Raw genomic sequence first — 17,611 nt, forward strand, 5'->3', positions numbered from 1 at the left:
GGTTCCCTCTGGCGACTGGGATCTGCCAAGCGGCAGCAGGACACAGAACACTTTCAGCACGATTTGGATTTTTTGCACAGAACAAGTGTTAACCTTATAATCTAAAATACAAAATGAGATGGCTGACTTGAGGACAACCTGGTAGGCCTCAGAGGCCAAGTGGAGCCTTAAAACCAGGAGTCTGGTTTCAAACTCAGTGTTTTTAGTTCTGCCCAAGTGTCCATGGGCTGTTCTTCCCAGGAGAAAGACCAAACCATTGACCTGAAAACCATGAAGGAACCATACTTTTTCTTTTTCTCATTTTTTTTTTTCCTTTAAAGACTTTATCTGAGAGAGAGAATGTGAACGAACATGCAAGGGGTAAGGTTGGAGGGAGAAGCAAACTCCGCGCTCAGCAGGGAGCCTGATGTGGGACTCAATCTCAGGACTCCAGGATCATGGCCTGAGCTGAAGGCAGTTGCTCAACCAACTGAGCCACCCAGGTGCCCTTATTTCCCTCACTTTTGAGAACAGTTTGGTGATCACAGAATTTCAGAGATTCAAATCTTCATTAGACCAGCCTCTTCAAAATCTCAAAGCCTCGGCCCTGTCCTTGGTGCAGAGCAAGTGCTCCATAAATGGTGGCAAAAGAAATGGTTCAATGAATCAATTCATCCAACCCAGGCATTATATAGATAAGAACAAATGAGTTGAATAAATAAAAAAAACGGACATTGAAATAACTAAGTAATAACATTTGCTGAGGGGTTACCAAGAGCTAGGAGCTAGCATGGTATCTCTCTCTCTCTTTTTGGCATGTCATGATCTCTTTATACATAGTACCTTCCAGCACACCCTGTGAGATAGCCTATCATTCTCATTTTTCGGAAGAGAAAAGAGGCACAAAGAAGTTCTGTGATTTCCCCAAGGTCACACAGCTGGCACATGGTAGAGCTGGTACTTAAATCCCAGCAACCTGGCCCTGGGGCCACACACATCACCATCTCTGTTGCCCATTAAGCAATCAGACCCAGCCCTAGGATCCCTCAACCTGTCATCATGCTCAAGTCTCCCCCACCCCCCAAAATTCTCTCTCCTGATTCTCAATCCCCTTCTGAATAATGCACAGCCTCTCCTCCTTTTCTTGGTCATGTTTTGTGGAACAGTAATTTATATTGTCTTTACATCCTCACGTCCCATTCCACTCCCCAAATCCCAGCAACCCCCCTTTCACTCTACCAAAGGTGCTTGCCAAGTTTTCTCCCCATCCCAAGGACCTCCTTTCTGGTTGCTGAGTCCAGTAAAGGGACAGTTTGTCACGCACCTTTTCCGGGACTCTTGGCAGTAACTGCCAGGTCCTTCTCACACCTCTCTAATTGGTCCCATTCTGTCTGTTAGGGGCTCCTCTTCCTCTGCCCAGGTCTCAACACCAGTGTGTCCGAGCTTCCACTTAAGGGACAGTGCTCCCGCTCTCCTCACTCTGCATGCTCTCCCCAGATGAGCTCTTACATTTGATGACCTCACGAGTCATGTCGATGACTCACAAATCAGTTCTTCCCGCCAGACTCACCCCCTCCCCAATATTTCAGATTCACATCTCTTACACTCTGAGCGGTGCTACCTAGATGTCCAACACCCAGGCTGCTTAGGACTTCCATGCTTTTCCAAATCCCGGGCCCTCTACCTGGAATGCCCTCTCCCCACTGGAATGCCCTCTCCCCACACACATGCACCTAGCCAACTCCTATTCATCCATTAAGACCCAGCTCTGATGCCTCCGTGCCCAGAAAGTCCTCCCTGGTGCCCATCCCAGTTTGGTGCTCCTCCAACTTACTGTATTCCAAACTTAACTCAGCAGCATCTCCCCTGCTCCTACTCCTCCTCCATTTCCTCCAAACTCCAGTCATGGCTCCAACTGCCATCCTGTTCTCTGTCCCCAGTTCCTTCCACAATTACCTCTAAAACAGTTCACTCTGCAGCTCCTCCCACCATCTCCATGACCACGGATCTCAGGCCCTCAGCATCCCCTGCCAACCGCCTCCAACAAGCCCCCTCTAATCTGCTGCCATTTGGTGGTCGGAAGTATTTGTCCAACACATATGTCAATGTCACTCCCCTGCTCAAAACCCTTCCGGGTGCACACATGCGCACACACAGATGAATGCAGCTGTTTTCATTTCTGTTTTTAAAAGGTGAAAAAGGAATAAGCTCTACAGGCTCGTAATGTACCAATACCAACTTTCTGGTTTTGAAAATGTGAACCATTTTGATATCATAAACGTATATACCGTCATCATGCGAAGTTGGGTGAAGAGAACACTTTGTACTATTTTTGCTACTTCCTGTGGATAAAAGTTGAAAAACAAACAAAACCTTCATGTCACCCACGACCAGAAGGACAAAGGCCAAGCTGCTCATCTCAGGCACACAGCCCTGTAGGGAGTGCCTGGCCTCCTCTCCAGCCCCATGGCCGGCCGGGAAGGTTTCACTCTGACAATGTCAGACCCAAGCTGCCCGCTCTGTCTGGAGCAGGCCTCACACCCACTGCTTTCTTCCCACCCTGGCTAGGGCCCGGTGCTTCTTTAAAGCCCAGCTGAGATGGCTTCTCTAGCAGGAAGACTCTTTCCCCAACCCCCACCCTAACACAGCTCCCAAAGCTCACCACAACCATTGCACTCACCCTAGTTAACCGACAGTGTGTGCTTCCGAACTCATCTCTACCTAATCTAGGAGCTTTGTGAAGGCAGGAGCTGCATCTGATTTGTCTCTGGGCAGCACACAAGAGCAGTGAAGATGCTGATTTCAGTCCTTGATTAAGCTTTTTCTCCTACCAGGTATTGTTTGAGGAGCTTTAAATATAATACATAATTCTCTGGGCCCCTCGGTGGTGCAGTCAGTTAAGCGTCTGACTCCTGGTTTCGGCTCAAGTCATGATCCCAGGATTGTGAGATCGAACCCTGAAGCAGGCTCTGAGCTCGGCAGGACTCTGCTAACATTTCCCTCTCCCTCTGCCCCTCCCCACGCTCTCTTTCTCTCTCAAATAAATAAATCTTTTTCAAAAAAATCTCACTACACCCCGCAAAAAGTGCTATTATCATCCCCACTTTACAGATGAGGAGACCAAGGCACAAGGAGGTGAACGAACCTCCAAGGGCCACACTGGTTGTACGTGACAGTGGGGACTTGAGCCGTGGCAGCTGGGCTCTGGAGCCCACACACTCTTACCTCCCAACTCAAAGGTGCTTCCTCCCCCATCCCCGTGGGCTGCCTCCAGCTTCACCCCACACTCCACCTGCCTGGCTCTCCCTACCGCAGGTGTCATGGAAAGGGAGCAGTCAGCGCAGATTACAGACTTGCCACACCCCGCAGGAATGCACCTGAGGTGACATCATCTCCAAAGATGCCTGACTCGCCTCCAGACTCACCAGGTGCTCGACAGCTTCCTCAAAGACCAGCAAAGCTTCCATTTCGCCGTCCTCGACCTCACTAGTCAGAATTCCAGGTCAGCATCTATCCCTACGAGGCATGGTGCACCCTGTCTGCCCAGCTGACGACCCTCGGCTCCAAAGAGGTAGAGGATGGGTTTGGGCTCACTTCTAGAGATTTTGTGTTGGGTGTCATGCACCTTTTATGGCAAGGGTTTCGAACCTGGGGCCCACAGCGAGTATTCAGGGGCCATGAACTTGGATGGGAAAAAAAAAATGTACCAAGTTCTTTTCACTAACCCTACCTGGTATATAGCATTTCCCTCAACTCCAAAGGTAGGCAATATGCCGCAATAGTGTCGTGCTAGAAATCACAGCTCTTTCCCTGTCATATTTCAGCTGCTGCAGGCACAACAAAATATTGTTCACGCTCATCCCAACTTCAAAATTATGGGGCTTCCATCAGACTCACTGCCAGATCTTGTTGTACAGTGCATTGATAAAAGAGCCCAGCCACAGTTCAGTATTGTTTCTTTTGCAATCCTGTGTATGTTACTTTATGCATTTAAAAACGGGATTCTGGGGATGCCTGGGTGGCTCAGTTGGTTGAGCAGCTGCCTTCAGCTCAGGTCATGATCCCAGCGTCCTGGGATCAAGTCCCACATCAGGTTCCTTGCTTGGCAGGGAGCCTGCTTCTCCCTCTGCCTCTGCCTGCCTCTCTGTCTGCCTGTGCGCACTCTCGTTCCTCTCTCTCTGACAAATAAATGAAATCTTAATAAATAAATAAATAAATAAAAACGGGATTCTGGGGTGCTTGGGTGGCTCAGTCGGGGAAGCACCCAACTTTTGATTTCAGCTCAGGTCCTTATCTCAGCGTCCAGGGATTGAGCCCTGCCCCATGCAGTGGCAGGCTCTGCGCTTAGTGGGGAGTCTGTTTCTAGCTCTAACCCTCCCCCTACTCATGTTCTCTCTCTCTCAAATAAATAAGTAAAGTCTTTTAAATAAATAAATAAATTTTATATAATAAAATAATAAACAGCATTCTTTTAATATACATATATACATCATAAATATAAACATAATCATAATAAATAATAGTATTTTATACTATAATAATATATAATAAAATCATAAATAATAATATTTAAATAAGTAATAATAAACACAGTCTTCTGAGAGGCTGTTCCTGGGCTCCCCCAGGTTGCCCAACAAGTCCATGGTACAGAGACAACTTGGAATCCTGCCTATCTCTACCATCATCTCAAAGACAGGTGCTAGAATCCCCACCTTCCACAGAAAAGCTAGGCTTGAAAAAACTAAAGTCTTAAACAGAAGTGAGGCGGGGCGGGGGCGGGGGCGGGGGTGGGGAGGCTCTGACCTGCCCAGGGCCACCCAGCAGCTGAGGAAGTGAGCTAGAGGCACTAGGGCCAGCGCTGGCTCCGCCAGAAACCACCTGTCAAGGAATGAACGCAAGACATGGACCGCCCACAAGGCCTCAGCAACTTGCAGTTTGTTTTCTTTGTGCTACCTTGAACAGAAACCAAAGTTCAGGAAACGTCCCTCCGGCCTCCGCTCTCAGCCAAACCAAGAGTCAACCAAGGTGGCAGAGCAGAACCCTCCCATCTGCAGTGCTCTGGTTACAAAAGGCCTTGACTTTCTTGCCTTCCGCTCACAACTTAGGGGCCACACTGCACGGGAATGGTTCAAACCCACAACTCTGTCTCCGAGGGTCTGGGAGACCTGGTTCCAATCCCAGCACAGCCCCCTTCCCCCAGCTTTGAGGGCACCTCTCTGAGCCTCTGTTTTGTCATTTAGGAGGTGCAGCTAATGATACCCAACTTGCAAGACAATTTTGCAAATTTACATACCGCACCCCTAACACCCATACTCAGGAGGAAATCAGAAGACTGCATTTCTCCTGCACCCGTACAGTTAGAGAGCACCTGGCAACTTACAAAATTAACTCTGTAAGTGCTTTTTGATCAGTCAACACCAAGTGCTTTGCAGTTTCTTTTTTTTAAAGTTTTTATTTGGCAGACAGGCAGAGTGGCTGGCAGAGAGGGGGGTGGGGAAGCAGGCTCCCTGCTGAGGGGAGAGCCCAATGTGGGGCTCGATCCCAGGACCCTGGGATCATGACCTGAGCTAAAGGCAGAGGCTTTAACCCACTGAGCCACCCAGGTGCCCCTGCTTTGCAGTTTCTATCTATCTAGGCCACTCTTTTTTTTGCAAGGGCTGTTCGGGACCACCCTGCTACTATTACTCATTTACTCAACAAATAACCACAGAGCACCTTTATGTGCCAGATGCTGGGGGAGTGAGGTTAAGAAAGTCCCTGACCTCATGGAGCACGAGGTCCAGGCATGCGAAGACAAATAAACAGGCCCATGTTCAATGCACAAGACAAGTAAAGCTACATAGAAGAGTTAGAGGAGCAAACTGAAATTGGAAATGTGGCAGGGAGGGATGGCCTTTCAGGGAATCAGCATTCAAGAGAAACAAGAAGGAGCCAGACATGGGAATACAGAAGGCAGGTAAGCGGGTACCAGCAGAGAGTCCAGCAAAGGTAATGGCCCTAAGGTGGGAACAAGCTCGGAATGTTCGAGAAAAAGACAGAAGGCCAGTGTCACCGCACCGCTAGAGTGAGGGCAAGCCAAGTAGGAAGCAAGTTTCAAGGGGGCAAGTAAGGCTCATTAGAAAGCTCTGTGCAGGCCAGACTGGGGAGCCAGCCCTGCGTTCTGTGTGTGTCAGGAAGCCACTGGAATCTTTTTAGCAGAGGACTGACAAGGTCCCATTTAAATCTCGAGAAGATCCGTCAGGCTGCTGCATTGAGGACAGATGAAAAGAGGGGAGGCTGGAAAATGAGTGAGTAGTCTACTGCAGTGGTCTGGGCCTGGATCAAGGTAGGCAGTGGAGAAGATTCTGGAGGTTATGGCCACCACAACCATGCTATCACACTATTGGTCTTTAGAGCTTTCAGATTCTCTTCATTTGAGTCTCACAGCACACCCAGGGAAGATCGGTCAGGTCATTTCACAGAACAAGAGACTGAGTGCCTGGGTGGCTCAGTGGGTTAAGCCTCTGCCTTCGGCTCAGGTCATGATCTCCGGGTCCTGGGATCGAGCCCCACATTGGGCCTCTCTGCTCAGTAGGAAGCCTGCTTCCCTCATCCACCTCACCCCCTGCCAGCCTCTCTACCTACTTGTGATCTCTTTCTCGCTGTCAAATAAGTAAATAAAATCTTAAAAAAGAGAGAGAGAGCGGGGCGCCTGGGTGGCTCAGTGGGTTAAGCCGCTGCCTTCGGCTCAGGTCATTATCTCGGGGTCCTGGGATCGAGTCCCGCATCGGGCTCTCTGCTCAGTGGGAAGCCTGCTTCCTCCTCTCTCTCTGTCTGCCTCTCTGCCTACTTGTGATCTCTCTCTGTCAAATAAATAAATAAAATCTTTAAAAAAAGAGAGAGAGAGAGTGAGGCCAAGAGTGACAATATGATTATGCCCCAGAATGCGTAGCTAGAATGTGCTGGAGCTGGGAATGAAAATCAGGACTTTGGACTCCCTGCCCTAAGTTCCTGTGCCGCAGGCCATGACACGGATGCCCAGAGAACAAGGGCATAGGTGAACCTCTGTAAACCCCAGAAGGGTCACATCCTCAGCCTCCCCCACAGCCCTCACAGCAAGTGATCACTGGATGCTCGCTGGCTGACCCCAGCACTTCGGAAGACATGGCTCTCGGTCCCAGGGAATGTGACACCCTGTTCCCTTTCCAAGTCACGGAGTGGACAGGGTAGGAAGAGCTGGAGAGCGGGTGACCCCATCCAATCATCGAGATTTCTGGATAGATAAGAGCTTCGTGGAGACTAAAAGAACTTGAGGGGCGCCCGGCTGGCTCAGTCGGGAGGGCATACAACCCTTGCTCTCAGAGTAACAAGTTTGAGCCCCACACTGGGCACAGAGATGACTAAGTAAATAAACAAAATACCTTGAAGGCACTTCTCTTGCAGAGTGGGCTGAGGCTGGGGAGTGCCTGGCTCCCTCTGGCCCTCCGTGTCCCAGCTCCACCACAGCCCGGTGATCTTGGACCCAGCCTTCTCATCTGCAAAATGGGGCCGCTAAAACACACTCCTGCCTCAAAGCATTGTTGAGCGGATTCAGTAAGAGAAGGCCCAGAAAGCGCCAAGCACAGGGCTGGCACACGGCAGCCTTAAGCATGTCGTGGCCGGTGTCCCTAGGTGCCACTGCTGCCATCAAGCGCTGAGTGGGGGCCAGGGCCCCGCGGCTGAACTGAAGTCGGCCCCAGCTGGGTTCCGAAGGCAGCAGTGGCCCCCACGGCCTGACGGGGGGACCCGCAGAAGCCATCAGGGCGCTAGCCGAGAAACAGACTTCCTGGGGAAATAAATAAGGCAGGAAGGAGCCCCGGAGCTGGTGATGACAGAGAAAGGAAAGCCAGCCGGTTTTCTACGGGCCATTAAATGTGATGATGACAGGAGCTGGCTCCTGTGGAGGCTCCTGGGAGCTGACACGTAGCCGTCACTCCATCAGCCCAGGCTGAGGCTCCGGCTTCCAGGCTTCCAGTCTGGCAGCCAGACTTCCTCCTCAGGGGACACTTCCACCTCTGCCATCTGAGGTTACCACCACCCGCCCCGTCCCTCTCAGTCCCTGGGCCCACGCAGAGCAACTCAAGCGCCAGGCTGCCCGGGTCTGCTCTCCGGCTCTGCCGCTCAATCTCCCTGGCCAGTTTCTTCATCTGTAAAATGGGGACAATCACAGTGCTTCCCTGTAGGGCTGCTGTAAAGATTAAGGAAGCTCATCTAGGAAAAAGCACTCACACACAACAGGGCCGGACTAGAGGAAATGCTGGCTTGGGCAACAGCTATATGATTAAAAAATTTAGGGCGCCTGGGTGGCTCAGTGGGTTAAGCCGCTGCCTTCGGCTCAGGTCATGATCTCAGGGTTCTGGGATCGAGTCCCACATCGGGCTCTCTGCTCAGCAGGGAGCCTGCTTCCCTCTCTCTCTCTGCCTGCCTCTCTGTCTACTTGTGATTTCTCTCTGTCAAATAAATAAGTAAAATCTTTAAAAAAAAAAAATTTAAAACCCCTCCATGTGTAGTTCCTCTCCTCTGACTCTCCTGCGCCGATCCCTGGGCACTGGGTTTCTCCCCACAGGTGACCATCACACACCATCCAACCTCAGGGCTCGTTTTCAGAAAGGGAAATTGAGGCCCAGAGAGCCCAAGGGCCCTCCTCAGGATGCCTTCTCTGGCCTTTCTGAACACCTCCCAAGTGTCCAAATGGCACTTCTTCTAGAAAGACCTTCCATCTAGGACAAAAAAAATGAACCCCTTCCTCCTCTACAATGGGGCATAACTCAGTATGACAGCACGTTGGCTGAATGTGTCCTCCTCCCACCTCCACTGGGGCCTGGGGCACAGGGGCTGAATCAGACCCAGTGTCTGCCCTTGGGAAGCTCAGGTTAATCACCCATATCTTTCTCCTTTCCAAACAACAAGCTCGGCACCGCAGGCACTGAGGAAGTGAATTTAGACTCCGCACTCAGAGCCCAGCCTCCTTCTCTACCATTCTGCCTCCTCCAGGCATGTTTCCAGAAATCTTCTAAGTACTTTCACTGGGCCAGCCCCATGAGGCCCCAGGATAGAAGGGAGTTCAGTAAGACTCCCCCGCCTCAGGGAGCCTGCTGGTCTTTGGGCTTAAGCCCCCACCCCCATTGTGTTTGCCGAATCTGCCTGTCCTGGTCTCTGTTCTTTGTCTACACATTTGAAATGTAGGCGAGCCAGTTCTGATACCAATCCCGTCGTACATACTCAACAGTCACATAAGCCTGTGTTCCGATCCAGCTAGCTGACATCCGGCCAGGCACATGAATCCCGTGTTCCTCAGTTTTTCCATCTGTGAAATGGAGATATAAATGCCCACCCCCTCATGGAACCACGGCAAGAGTCAGACCACCCGTCAACCTCCCAGCACAGAAGCAACTGGGGTCACCCCAGAAATTCCCTGCTTCTTCTCTCTCCCTAGCTGGACCTCCCCATTCTGTCAAGCTCAAGATCCACTTTCCAGGTCACTTCCTCACTTTTCCAGGTCACCCTGAGAGCTCTCTCTTCTGCTCCCTCCCACTGCATTGACTCCAGTCCTGAGCAGGGCTCGGTCCTCTCCGGGTTCTGCTAGAGTTGACTTTCTCCTTCCAGCCAGAATCTAAGCGACAAACTCAACCCCAAACCTGCCCCACAGCATCTCACCATGTTCACAGAAGGCATTCGAAAACTAGTTTGCGAAGGTGGCCTGGGCCCCTGCGAAAGGCTGAAGATTCGGAGTCCGAACACTTAAGTGGGAATCCTAGCTCTGCTATGTGATTTCCAGGGGGACATTCGATTCTAGAAGCTTCAGGTTTCTCATCTGGAAAATGAGGACTGAATAACGTCTACCTGACATGGTTGCTATGGAGCACAGATGAGCTAGCATATGTGAAAGCCCTTTTGTTATAAACGAAAAAGTTCTATTTAAGGGATTATTATTTTCAGAGTCGCAAATCCAAACCTACTGACTCCTTAACTTTCTTACACCTAGACACTAGCTCATCCCACAGAGCCTCTTAGCCCCCGATAATCCACCCACCCCGCATTCTTTGTTGTCCATCCCAAACAAAAAGCCAACAGCTTAGAATTCACGGCCTCTGTTGAACACAAACCTGGTTCCAGTTCAGGGACCACAAAATCTCTCTCCCATCCTCAGATCTCATCCCTCCTCAAAACAGGTTTCACCTTCCCAGCTTTGGGTACCCCGGGCCTCCAATCTGCCCCAACAGCATTTTGGACAGGCATCATTTCTACCTGACAGTCCAATTTCAATGGCAAGTCAAAATGGGGAAGGAAGACTCTGGTGGGTGTGGTTGTATGTGGGGAGAGGGGCAGTAGTAGTCTCAGTAGTAGAAGGAAAGATTCCGCTGGAATTTTGTGTCCAACAGTTGCTAAATGTACTATAATTATCCCATTTGTGTGAAAATTCAAGGATCTGCATTCTGCTATTTTCATGGGACTGGATGAATTGCAGATGCTGAGGAAAATGGTAAGAAGTTGGGGTTCAAAGTCTGGTACCCAGACACCAAAGTCTCGTGAGCAACCCCAGAGAACCCACAAAGCTGCTGTGGGCCCCCAGTCCCCCAGTCCAGGATCAGACCCCTTCTCCAGCCGCAGACTCCCCAGCCCCCCCTTTCCCTGCCCCAGCCCCTACTCTTCCCCATTGATGCCATATTGGCACCAGAGCCATCAGGGGCAGGGGGTACGTTTCTATCTTTTCGTTTTGTTTTGTTTTCCTCCTGGGAAAACTGCTTTGTCTCTGTGCAAGACCCTTAAACCAGGTACCTTATAAATATCCGAGCCAGAGAGATTTTAAAAAGGAAATTGGGGAGAGGAGGGAGCAGGCCCGGGGCCAGGGCGGGGAAGGGGGGGATCCTGGAGGGGGGATCCTCTGAGGGCGGGAGGGGGTCGGAGGTCTGGGTCAGTGACTCTGGGGCGCCCATCTCCGGGGGGCGCCCCCCAAGCGCTGGAGCTGCACCCCCCCTCACCTCCCACCACCCCAGTCCCCGCGCGCTCCTGGCACAGCGACCCGCCGCTCAGGCCTCCTAGCCCAGGGATGGATCTCGCGACCGGAAATGCCCCCCTGCCCAGACCGCGCCCCCCTTTCCTGCCGCCCCCCCCACCCCGGCCGGGCCGCAGGCCCCGGATCCCCGGGCTCGCGTGGCCGCCGCTGCCGACAGAGGCGACCCGTCGGCGGCCGCGGTCCTCGGCCCTTGCTGCGGTCCCCTCAACTCTCGGCGCTGCGGGACCAAGGCGCACACAAAAGGAAGGGGCGCGCTGCCAGAAACGCCCCTGCCAGCCCCCTCGACCCCCTTCTCGGGGGCCGGCAAAGCATCCGCGCACCCCAAAGCTCCGGACGCCGAGGCGGGAGCCCCCCACGCAAGAAAATTCCAAGGCACTCCCCCCCCCACCGCCGGGAGCTGCAGGGGCGGCCAAATCACCCAGCGGCAGGTGCCCCCGGCCGCACAACTTTGAAACTTTGGGGCAGGGCACGGGGACGGGGAGGGGGAGCCCCAAAAAGGAGGAAATGAGGATTTGGCGGCTCTTTCTTTATTTCTGCAAAATGCACTTTGCGGGTGGCCCCGCGCAGCTCTGGCCCGGCCCGGGCTTCCCCCGCGCCTTCTCCCGGCCCGGCGCGGCCCCCGGGCGCCCCCGAGCCCTCCCGCGCCCGCCGCGGGGACGCGGTCGGGCCCCGGCCTCTGCCCCGCCGGGCTCGGGCCGCGCGCAGCACTCACCTCGGCCGGGCTGCGCTCCCCGCGGGCCTGCGCCGAGCCCGATAAATGGTATGCTATGACTAGAGGTATGATTACGTTATTATTATTAGTAATAATAAGAGTAAATGCTATTTAATTACGGGCGGCCGCATCGTGCTCCCGGCGCCGCCGCCCCGGCAGCTCGGTCCATGTGGCTCCGGAGCGCTTTACTTTCATTTCCAGCCCCTCGGCCGGCCGCTCGCGGCAGCACCCGCTGGAGGCACCGTCTCCTGCAGCTCTTCCTCCTCGGGTCCTAGAGCGCGGCCGCCCTCTCCTCGCGCCCGGGGTGGGCGGCGCGGGCTGCGCACCTGGGGGCGGGGAAGTCCCCCTGCCCCGTGCTGAGCTCCCGCCTGGAAGCCACCTTTATTTTCTTTCAACGTGGCCTTCCCTTTTAGGGCTTTTTCCTCGGCCGAGTGGTTGCTGGGCCAACTCAGCGCCTCGGCCCTTCCCGGTGGGTGGAGGGGCTCCCGCGTTGCCAGGTGCTTTCACTAAAGCCCCACCACCACCACCGCCCCAACCCACGGATGAGGACCAGAGGCTCATCAGAGAAGCATCAGACCCTCAGTCGGCTGGTGTTTTATGTTTGAGATCTTTCCGGAAAGGGTTTGAGGGTACTTAGAAGACCCTGTGGGTAAAGGGAGATGACCCAGAGCGACGGGCTGTCTGGCCTTCCTCGCCGCCTCCGAGCCTGGCAGGCCCAGGCTGGTTTTGAATCCCGAGCTTCTGATTCCAAATACCCTGAGGTCCTCGCTGCCACTACCTGCGCCCTTAATTCCAGGCGACTCCCACACCCCGGGAGAGTTCTCTCAAATGTCCTTCTTTCCTCCTTTTAATTTCAGACACACACACACGCACTTACATATACATGCACACATACTTACGTGTGTATGCATGTACATACACGTACACATATGTGTATTTTAATTACTGAGGATCAACTGTGACCCCAGCAGACTTTATGTTATCTCTTCCCCAAATCTTTGTGCCAGACATCTTAGACACTGGGGACATATTGGTAGGACAAAAATTTTTTAAGGTTTTAGCTATTTATTTGACAGAGATAGAGAGCACATGCAGGGGGAGCAGCAGGCAGAGAGGGAGGAAGAAGCAGGTGGTCCACTGAGCAGAGAGCCTGACGTGGGGCTCGATTCAAGGACCCTGGGATCATGACCTGGCAAAAGACATTTAACTGACGGAGCCACACAGGCGCCCCGTACGAAAGATTTTTAACATTTAAACACACTGTCCTAAGTGCAAGGAAGGCAAGAACCTGGAGATGTGTCTACTTACTTAATTCTCACAATGATCCTGAAAGCTTGATTTTATTTATCTGGGGGTGTATATATTTATTTATTTGAGAGAGAGAGAATGGGTAGAGGTTGGGGCAGAGGGAGAGGGAAAGAAAAGACTCTCTGCTGAGCAAGGAGCCCTAGGCGGGGCTTGTTCTTAGGACCCTGAGATCATGACGGGAGCTGAAATCAAGAGTCAGATGCTGGGGCACCTGGGTGGTTCAGTGGGTTAAAGCCTCTACCTTCAGCTCGGGTCATGATCCGGGGTCCTGGGACCAAGTCCCACATCTGGCTCTCTGCTCAGCGGGGAGCCTGTTTCCCCCTCCCTCTCTCTCTGCCTATCTCCCTTCCTACTTGTGATCTCTGTCTGCCAAATCAATCAATCAATCAATCTTTTTTTTTTTTAATGAAAAGCAGAGTCCAGAGGTCTTTGGACTTACTGCAGAGCAGGATTTGCTGAAAATGAAGATATCTAATCCCCGGCTCTCAAAAGATTCTAATTCAGGGGTGCCTGGGTGGCTCAGTCACTGGGCGTCTGCTTTCAGCTCAGGTTATTATCCCGGGGTCCTGGGATCGAGCCCCACATCGGGGCTTGTATGCCTTCTCTCACTGTACCTCTCGCTGTCAAATAAATGAATAAAATACTTTAAAAAAACATTCTGATTCAGCATTTCTAATATGCACCCCTTAGGGATTCTGATATTTCGTGGGAAATCAATCCCTGGGTCACCTGGGATAGACCCAAGATCGTGGGTTAAAAGCAGCTTCCCTGGAGATTTGGGGAAGTTGGGTGCTGGCATTTGGAAGACCAAGCTGGGTAGGAGTCCCAGCTCGCACCTCTTGCGAGCTGGGTGACTGTGGGCAATCTCACATCATCAACTTCCTCATTTGTAAATAAGGATAAGAATATCTGATAAATATATCCCTGCACAATTTACAGTGAACCGCTCTTGACAGTCGATCAGATTAGCCACCACTTGTTACCATCACCCCTGTGTTGTGGAGGAGGATGCTGAGGGCAGCTGGATCCCCACATCTTGCCTCAAATGAACTAGCTGGCCAATGAAGTGATCCCACCATCGCAAGCGGCCCGTAAAGGAACACATATCCTTTTCCTTTTTTTTTCAAAAGATTTTATTTATTTATTTGACAGAGAGACAGAGAGACAGAGAGAGAGGAAGGGAACACAAGCAGGGGGAGTGGGAGAGGGAGAAGCAGGTTTGAGCAGGGAGCCTGATGTGGAGCTCTATCCCAGGGTCCTGGGATCATGACCTGAGCTGAAAGGCAGATGCTTAATGACTGAGCCACCCAGACGCCCCTTTTAGGTATTTATTTGAGAGAGCGAGCAAGCACAAGCAAGGAGAGCAGCGGGGAGAGGGAGAAACAGTCCCCCCACTGAGCGGGGAGCCTGATGCGGGGCTCAATTCCAGGACCCTGGGATTATTACCTGAGCTGAAAGCACACGCTTAACCGACTAAGCCAGCCAGGTGCCCCTTAACTTTATTCTTTTTTTTTAAGATTTTATTTATTTATTGGTCAGAGAGAGAGAGCACACGCACAAGCAGGGGGAGCGGCAGGCAGAGGGAAAAGCAGGCTCGCCACTGAGCAAGGAGCCTGATGCAAGGCTCGATTCCAGGACTCTGGGATCATGACCTGAGCCCAAGGCAGACACTCAACCCATTGAGCCACCCAGGCGACACCCTTAACTTTATTCTTTTTTTTTTTTTAAGATTTTATTTATTTATTTGACAGACAGAGATCACAAGCAGGCAGAACAGTGGGGGGGGGGCAGGCTTCCCTGAGCAGAGAGCCCAATGGGAGGGGCGTGGGGAGAGCTTGATCCCAGGACCCTGGGATCATGACCTGAGCCAAAGGCAGTTGCTTAACCAACTGAGCCTCCCAGGTGCCCCCTTAACTTTATTCTTAATGCTTTTTTGCATCTATACTATTTTTTTTTAATTCCTGTAAGTATTTATTAAAAAATTATTTCCAGATGCCTGGGTGGTTCAACGGGTTAAGCGACTGCATTTGGTTCAGGTCATGATCCTGGAGTCCCAGGATTGGGCCCCACATCAGGCTCCCAGGTGAGCGGGAAGTCTGCTTCTCCCTCTGACCTTCTCCCCTCTCATGCTCTCTCTCAAGTAAATAAATAAGATCTTAAATAAATAAATTCTTTTGTTCCAGGCGCCCTGGAAAAAAAGAATTCTTAAAGGAGAAAATAATTTACCAAAAGCATTTGGTATCAGGAAACTCCCCAGAAACACGAGGCCACAATTTAAGCTCCTCCACAGACAACATTCTTTTTTTTTTTTTTTTTTCCACAGACAACATTCTTTTCTGTCTCACTCACCCTCGGATTCCAAGAGCCAGAACAGTGCCTGGTACATAGTAAATACTCGATTACTATTTGTGGGGGGAATGAATTATTTTAATTATGGTTATTTATCAAAGGTTAAAAAGGTCATGTAGGGGCACCTGGGTGGCTCAGTGGGTTGAAGCCTCTGCCTTCAGCTCAGGTCATGATCCCAGGGTCCTGGGATTGAGCCCTGCATCAAGCTCTCTGCTCAGCGGGGAGCCTGTCCCCCCCCACCGCCTCCCTCTCTGCCTACTTGTGATCTCTGTCTGTCAAATAAATAAAAATAAAATCTTAAAAAATTAAAAAAAAAATTTAAAGATCATGTATTCTGATGAGGCGCCCTGGGCTTGAACCAGGGGAGAATGTGGTTTGAGTGGTCTTTAACAGAATCATCTGTTAGCAGCAACTTCCTACCAGGGGAGCTGACCCTTGAAGGTGAGGGGGCAGACTCCTCTGCAATGCTGGGAAGCCAGGCCCACCACCTTTCTCTAGGAGCCCTAAGCAAGCACCAGAACCCTGATGGATCTTGGGAATTTCTCTCCACATTCCTTGCATGTCTGGCATAATTCAGGCATTTGTCTTTGATCTCACTAAATGGCAAGTCTGCAGCCTTAATAGCTCTTAGTACCAGTATAAATATTGTTATTTATTCCATTTACAATTAGTAATTAAGTTTGTTTCCAGGCACCACAATGGAATTTAAAACACTCAGTTAAAGTAAACCAAACTAATCAGAGGCAGCCTGCTTTTCTCTTCAAAACATCCTTTAAAAACAAAAGAAAAAGAAGCTGCAAAGAGACAGAAAGGTCTAAAACATTCTCCTTTCCCCTTATACCCACCTCACACTCACAGAATTAATTGTTTTGCATGTGTGTTGAAAAGGACCCCAGAGATCTCCTTCTGCTCTTTTTTATCTTGGGGTGCCTGGCTTGACTCATTTGGTAGAGCAAGCTACTCTTGATTACTGGGATCATGAGTTCAAGCCCCACGCTGGGTATAGAGCTTACTTAAAACAAACAAAAAAACCTACTGTCTCTTGTCTAAATTACTGTGTAATTTGGGCAGGTCACTTAACCTCTCTGGTCCTCAATTCTTTGAAGTGATGAAGACAGGCGTGGCCTGAGATGGCTCTATCCATCTGTCAAAGGCTTTGATTCCATTTACTAGGCACGGCAAACTAGCTCTTAGGTGATACCTTGAAAGGGAGAGAGAGTGAGTTGCGGAAAGAGGAGGGATGACAACTTCGTTGCTTGGAAACACTGATGGCTCTGGACTCCTCTGACACTATGTACCATTGTGTAACCTCCTTCTCCCAGTGTTCCCATTTTAAAGTGGTTTAAGACGGAATCTAGTTTCAGGAGTAACAAACAGAATCTGGATTGCTAAGGGGTGATGTTGGGCTGTTTTGGTGATTTTGAGTGTAGAACGTGAACATGTTCAGACAGAACATTTACTCTCCCCCAGGCTCTCATTACCTCCTAATACCTCTTTAGCCCTTGAAGGCTGTTGTTTCCTTTTCTCTCCCTTTCAATTAAGTAGAATGCACACCCCGCGTGGGGCTTGGACTCACCATCCTGAGATCAAGAGTTGCATGCTCTATGGACCGGACCGAGCTAGCCAGGCACCCTGAAGGCCATTGTTTCTGCTAAGAATTCCCTTCCAAACCTGAAAATCTTATGATCCATCAGTTAGGTGAGGGCAGGGAAGCTCACCTAAGATGTTCTACCATCTGCCCTCCTCTTCTCTCTGGGAGGTCTCTGTCAGAAGGTCAGGGAAGGCCTCAAAAAGAAAAACTGGAAAAGGGAGGCTGGGGATCACCCCAAGGAAAATCCAGACTGATTTGATCAGTGCTAGCTGTAATCGGCACAGGAAGAGCATCAGGCCTACTTGGGAGCATCTCAGCCTTCTCAGATGATGACTCATTTTAAGCAAACATCCAGTGACCCTGACTGGAATCCAGTTCAAATGAGGAAACGTGAAGCACTTACGACAAGTGAATCCCGGGAAAGACGCTGCCAAGTTAGGTACAGTACCTGCCCCAAAGCTCTCCCAGGTTGACAAGGATGCTGCCAATAATATTATTAATGTTGTGAAAAAGCTCTCAGAGCTGCAAATCAGCCACTGTGGTGACTTGAAGCTTGCTATAGGGCCTAGAGGAAGGTGACTCATTCTGGATAGAGTGGTGTAGAAAAGCCTCCCGGAGGAGATGGTATTTGCCATGG

The 17,611-nt window shown here is 51.0% G+C and overlaps 1 protein-coding gene across 3 annotated transcripts in view; it reads right to left on the reverse strand.

The window, feature by feature from the left end:
• The window catches only part of ZC3H7B (zinc finger CCCH-type containing 7B), a 56,895-nt gene extending 44,871 nt beyond the window's left edge, over positions 1–12,024 (reverse strand). Inside the window, exon 1 of one of the 3 annotated variants that reach the window (XM_044229139.1) lies at positions 11,727–12,024. The gene's annotated coding sequence lies outside the window, so the exon portion shown is untranslated. The remainder of the gene's footprint in view (positions 1–11,726) is intronic. The other 2 variants (XM_044229138.1, XM_044229140.1) reach the window with 2 other exon arrangements.
• Between the last annotated feature and the right edge of the window lie 5,587 nt (positions 12,025–17,611).

This window comes from Neovison vison, chromosome 12, assembly GCF_020171115.1.
Source record: "Neovison vison isolate M4711 chromosome 12, ASM_NN_V1, whole genome shotgun sequence".
NCBI classification, from domain to species: Eukaryota; Metazoa; Chordata; class Mammalia; order Carnivora; family Mustelidae; genus Neogale; species Neogale vison.